At 39.8% G+C, this 6,147-nt stretch overlaps 1 protein-coding gene across 1 annotated transcript in view; it reads left to right on the top strand.

The window, feature by feature from the left end:
• The first annotated feature begins 1,736 nt into the window (after window positions 1-1,736).
• Window positions 1,737-6,147, top strand: part of spsb1 (splA/ryanodine receptor domain and SOCS box containing 1) — a 10,312-nt gene continuing 5,901 nt past the window's right edge. Inside the window, exon 1 of the mRNA XM_020620084.1 lies at window positions 1,737-1,974. The gene's annotated coding sequence lies outside the window, so the exon portion shown is untranslated. The remainder of the gene's footprint in view (window positions 1,975-6,147) is intronic.

Below are 6,147 nucleotides of genomic sequence, written 5' to 3'. Positions count from 1 at the left end.
TCTAAAAGGGAGGTAGTAAGCATGTCTGCACTCCCCTCCTCCACTGTGGAGGGGCCCTGAGATATCACTAAGCTCAGCACATTGGACCATCACTGCATGGGAAAATGGGATTTTCACTGGGAGATGAGCTGAGGGGAAGGTAATTCAAGTTGCCAAGCTATCTTCCCCACAAAGGCTGTAAAATGAGCCATATTACTTTCAACTTCCTCCTGTTGTGGACACATAAGGTCATTTTATATGTCCTATTAAATCTGATCTTTGTCACAGAAAAATCAGATGTCAAATGTGAAAATATGCATGAGTATTGAAGTTTGGAAGGAAGCGAAGAAACTCTTCATTCAACTTTTAGCACTTTTTCAGAATGCTCACCTGTGTCTCCATGTTCAGCTTGTAGCCTGTGATTCTGCAAGGAATAAAATGTTACTGTGAATAAGTGATAAATGAATGAAGCAGAGTTTTATGCATGCTGAGTGTGAGGCTCTGAACCTCAAGTAGGAGATGTCTATTCCAGAGACACCACTAGATGGCAACAGTGTCCTGGTATTTACTAACACTCAGGTGAAATTTGCTGCATGTGTATGTTCACACAAGGAAATTTGAAAGAAAATCTGAAAAAAACATTGTAGCAGTCAGTATGGCACAGAAAACGAAACAAAACAGGGGGTGATAGCAACTATTATATAAAAAAAAAATGCCCATGCACATTTCCATTCTCTTCATAAAGGAGCTCCTGTTACTGAAGATTTTTGTTTGAAAGACTGGAAATGACTGCATCAGTTCTCTGGCACATGAAGGTCATGTGCAGGACGAGTCATTCTTGTCAGTTCAAATCGCAGGATAGTCACCACAGCTGACACTCCCCAGGGATCAGTGTGTCAGTCTGGGGTATATAATTCAGTGGCTGATGTTGAAGATCTTCACTCATCTTAATGTCATTTTATACTTTTTAAACTGTATCAAAGAGGGACTGAGTAGCCTGAAGGTCAAGTTGAACTCTAAGTGCACTAGTGCCTCAGGTTCACTGATGCTGTCGATAAATATTTAATGTTAGTAGCACCCTCTATAGAGAGACAGGGTAGTCCAAATAGCTTTTTATAGTTTTGCTATAAGTTAACGCATAACTTCCCGCCTTACTGTAAAACTAAGATGTGAATGAACAGCAGCTGTGTGATGTCCTACCTGACATGTGCTGTATGTGAGTCTGGTGTAGAGTAGTGTGTAGTTTAGTTTAAATCACACATTCAAATGATCCTGTAGTGCTGATAAAGTGAAGTTAGTTTTCTATTGGAGTGCTGGTGATACTTTCTCTTTTTGAATAAACAATTACAAATCATTAGGCCAAAAGCCCACAACAAACTTGTTATTTTTTTATCATGTAATCATAAGATTGAGCTTAGGTGGTATGTAATGTTATTTAAATTTTAATTATTAAATTCAAAATGTATGATCACAACAGCATATAGGCTGGTTAAAATTAGCTCCATCTAACAAGCTGAAGCATTAAAGCGCTATACACAATAATGCATTAATAACTTTAATCCACAACCCATTCTTAATGAGTACTTTTAGTTTTGCTAAGTTCAAATATATTTTGACACGAACACTTCAATTTAACATCTTGAATGCAAGACATTTGCTTGTAGCAGAGTATTTCCATAATATGGTATTCCTACTTTTAACTTACTTAAGTAACCGATCGGAGTACCTTTAAAACTACAGCCTTAGTGAATGCACTACCACACGAACACGAAGCGAGCTTCGCTGTCCTAATCATAGCAGCTGGGAGCACTTTACCACGTGATGTGAGGGATGTTAGAGAGCAGCCATCATTATTTCACCTAATTCATGTCCAGTCCGAAATGGTAAAAGATAAGACGACGGGGAAACAGAAAACTGCGATGTAGTAGGTCAGAACTCTGAAGCTTTAACCGGTCTCACCCACGCTGTCGTTTCACTGCTTCAGAGCTTGACAAGGTCTGTTTACTGTGTGCTTTCCATTTTCTCCCATTTCTGCTCATATGGTAGCTGCCGCCTGTTTCTGTTTGAGTGTACCTTTTTTTTTTTTTTTACATCACATTTATATGTTTCATATGGAAAACAGTCGCGAAGAGTTATCTGGAGCAGTTAATGTTTTGTGTCGTTGTCTTCGCCCCTCGATAACATTAGCCATGTGTTGTTGCTGTTTATACCAACACCAACTTGTTTGTGTCGCTTGTTGTGTAACAAATGTGTCGAATGCGGGGGAGCGTCAGGTAAACAACGGTGAAATCCAACATTCGTAACGTCTGAGTCACGCGTGGACATTGCTCGAGCTTTGTGAACAGGGCAGCCTGGCCCATGAAGCTTGTTTGAAGATAAGGCTGTTTTTACATTAGCTAGCATGACAAGCTATTATGGCCTACATACACTCAGTTGCCACTTTATTAGAGATAATATGGTAAAATGGGCCCCTGGGCACATACAGGTAAAGTTTAGTGTATCCATCTAGTTGTTTTGTATCCTTTTTGTTTTTTGTATTTGAGTTTCATTTTGATAGTTATGTCTCTTTATGTAGTTGTATCTTTGTAGTTGTATTGAGTTTGTTTGGGATGGTTTTGCATCTCTTTGTGGTAATTTTGTAACTCTTTGGTTGTTTGCATCTATTTGTGGTCTTTTAACTGAGTTCTGTGACTTTAAAACGAGAAACATTAACTCACTTATATATAGAAGTTATGGCCCTGGAGCCCCTGACCTCTCCGGCACCAGGGCCTGTGCCTGGTAGGCCCGTTCAGTAATCCACCCATGAGGGATGCTAATGCACTTTCATATAACTGCCAAAATATTTTACCTTTAATTATAGTTGCAGTTAAGTTTTTATTAAAACTGTTAGATAAAGGTGTTGATTCGACTTAATGCTCATTTCGGAGACTATGGACTTGTACTGTATTAAGCTGAGAGACATTTTGAATATTTGGGATATACTGTTTGATGGCACTGAGATGTTTCTCTTATTTTGACCATGCTGTTTATATTGGTCAGGGTTGACCAAATATTAGAAGCATTGCCAGGTCAGGCAGGTATTCTTATTGCATAGAGAATGCACAGCAGTCATTGCCCTGTGTCTTTGTAGGTGTGATACACTGCTCATCCAACAGGGGGCAGCAGAACTCGCTGGCCCATGGTCCCAATCAGGTCAGGTGGTTTGTTCTGCAGAAATAAAAATGGCTACAGAAGAGGAGCACATAATTTTGCTACTGCTAAATTGCTTCTTGTAAATGGGGGAGGCCAAAGATGGGACGTCTGCCCAAAAGCACGCCTCACTTCCCGCCACTGCCATTTTGTGGCTTATTGGCAACAGAAAGTTATTCTATAAACAAACACTTCCAAGTAGGTTGTCAATATAGTATTTGCATTAGCACCCCTATTGAAAATGTGTGAAATAACAGTTGTGCTCATGCTATTACAAAATTTTGTACTCAAAGCGACGTACTTGTGTAGTATGAAAGAGCAATAAAGTTGCAATACAACCCAATACAGTTTAATAGGCACCACAAACTACCACCTTAAACCACAGTAACGTTGGATCAGTAATAACTGAACACTAAAATCTTCCTTAAGGTAGGATTTATTGCAGAGCAGATATTGCAGTATCTCATAGGATCCTGGGACCTGGCAATATTGCCCTCTGCCAGGTATCTCTGCACCTCCTGGATGGCATCAGCTGTGGCAGAGATTCGTTTTGGCAGATGCATCCCGTTGACATATGCGCTTCCTTATAAACACAGTTTGGCGCGGCAGTGTCAGTTCAAAACAGTTCCTGTATCGGTCACGTGACTTTCTTAAAGCGATACGCGCACCGACACGGGGTTTTGCTCTACGAGCTTGATGCATGTGGCGAAGCATCGGTGTTGCCGGACCCATCACTAATATTCAGCAACACTTTTCTACACAACACTAACATTTGTTTGAATACAGTGTACAATGTTATCTTTGTTCTTGAGCTGTATGTACTCAGCAGGTTAACAAACAGGCTTCAAGTTCAGGTGGGGCTGGTCTAAAGTGGGCCTAACAGAGTGTTTCCTTGGGGTTCCAGCAGATCTCTTCCTCATGCATTTTAATCAGCTCCAAACCAAGGGGCCCAGGAACCCAACCAGCCCAGGCCAGGATCTCAGTCCAAATCTATCCCTCCACAAGCTACCTTTTATGCTACTTATTGCTGTGTTTATTTTGAAATCCAAGGTAAATGTGGGAAGATCTTGTTATTGTTATGTTAGTTTAGATTTGCCTGTGCATGTTGTGTGCACTGCAAGATGGCCTTTGGCATGATGAGTGGGAATGGCTCAAAGACGGTGCAAATTAACATGTTTCGCTCTCCCTGAATTGAATGCTGGACAGGCATTGGAGAGTGTTTACATTTAGATGCTGGCCACCTGCTGTTTTGCTTTTTCTTCCCTCCTGTTTTCCAATCACTGAGGAGACAAGACCCATTTTAAATGGTTGTTTACTTGCATTAGAAGAAGAGCCAAAGTACTTCTCAATGAACTCTTGTCTACAATTCAATTAGAGGGGCCTTCCCAGCAGCACAGATTTTCACATTACACAGTGCTCTCTACAACCTTGTTGCGACACAGGCAGAAATACGAAGACCAAAGAGCAGCAGTAGTCAAACTTGTGCTCACAAAAATTCACATTAGGTCTCTGGGATGTCAATCCTTAATTCAGAGTGTGGTTTATTAGACTAGCCTAGAGTTTTCAGTGTGAGAGAAGGGCCTGAATAATGACTTGAAGTAATCCAATTTATCATTATCATATGATGCTTTTTATCAGGCTGCTCAGTAACACAACTATACAAGTGCCCCAACACAGCTGTAGTCGGCGAAGTAACACACGACAGATCTTCAATGTGCTTTTCTTGTCAAGTTTCTGCATGCTGAAATGGTTTCTGCCTCAGTGCTGTGATCCAGAGTTGTCTTCAAACATGACAGAACATCTTTTTATGTTTTAAGACAGACTGGGGCTAAATGTTGATGTCAGGAAGGGCATCTGGCATAAAACACGTGCCAAATGTCAACATGTGAGTCGTCAGCGTCATGATTCACTGTGGCGGCCCCTAAACGGGAAAAGCCAAAAGTGACTTTCTAGGGCTAATGTTGATACTGATCTCTTCAGTCAATTAATTTCATGATGATTAATTGGATTCATTTCATTTTAAAGATGCAAGGAGACGGGAATAAAGGGTATGTGTATTAGAGACATTAGCTGTCCTTTCCTCCAGTCATCCCTTCTGAAGTGTCCATTCACCAACTGATTTCTGATAAAGGGGCATGTCAGTCCCTAAAAGACTTTGGTGAAGGATGATCTTCCAGCAGCCTCCTTAAACCTCAATCCTCAGAGCAGGAATTAGAACTGTGGGCTGTTCTTCAAGTTAGTGAACCAGAATGACTTGTGGGTTGAGCAAGGAACAGTCGGTTAAGGGAATTGGGCTTTACCCATTAATCATTGATGTGTTTTCATCTACTTAAGATGAGGACACTCAGGGCAAAATTGATCATAAGCATTTGTAGTTGATTAACGTGTAATGTCGTCAAGTGCAGATCTGTCAAATTCTTATCATAGAAGTTTCAAGCTAGTTACAGTTAAAAAATAATCAGATCAGGTGGTGTCTAGAGTGGGATTATCCAAACTGAATTAATCCAAAAATAGACTTTTGAAGAGAACGTAAGAGCTTTCTCAAAATTTGTCCCATGTGGCATCATGTATGTTGTCTGTAATGCAAGTTAAAAATCTACATGAAGGTACAGTTCAACAACCATACTTTAGGATGCATTTGTTGTGCTTTTCAGTTGTTGGATTTAAAGATTTATGCAGGTATCTTAATTGTTCTTGTTGATTCTGTTAGGTGGGCAATACTGTATAGATAAAATACTGTCAAGGTGTGTTGCAGTAATGGAATATATAAATTTTTCAGGAAATTTCACAAATCACAATGCTTAAGTATCCAATCAAATGTTTGTATAAAGAAGTCTACAACACTGACCATATACAGGTGCTGGTCATATAATTAGAATATCATCAAAAAGTTGACTTATTTCACTAATTCCATTCAAAAAGTGAAACTTGTATATTATATTCATTCATTACACACAGACTGATATATTTCAAATGTTT

The sequence above is a fragment of the Monopterus albus genome, unplaced genomic scaffold (genome assembly GCF_001952655.1).
Source record: "Monopterus albus unplaced genomic scaffold, M_albus_1.0 scaffold6.1, whole genome shotgun sequence".
Taxonomy (NCBI): domain Eukaryota; kingdom Metazoa; phylum Chordata; class Actinopteri; order Synbranchiformes; family Synbranchidae; genus Monopterus; species Monopterus albus.
The sequence above is the reverse complement of the archived record's forward strand: the minus strand, read 5'-3'. Positions and strand labels throughout refer to the sequence as shown.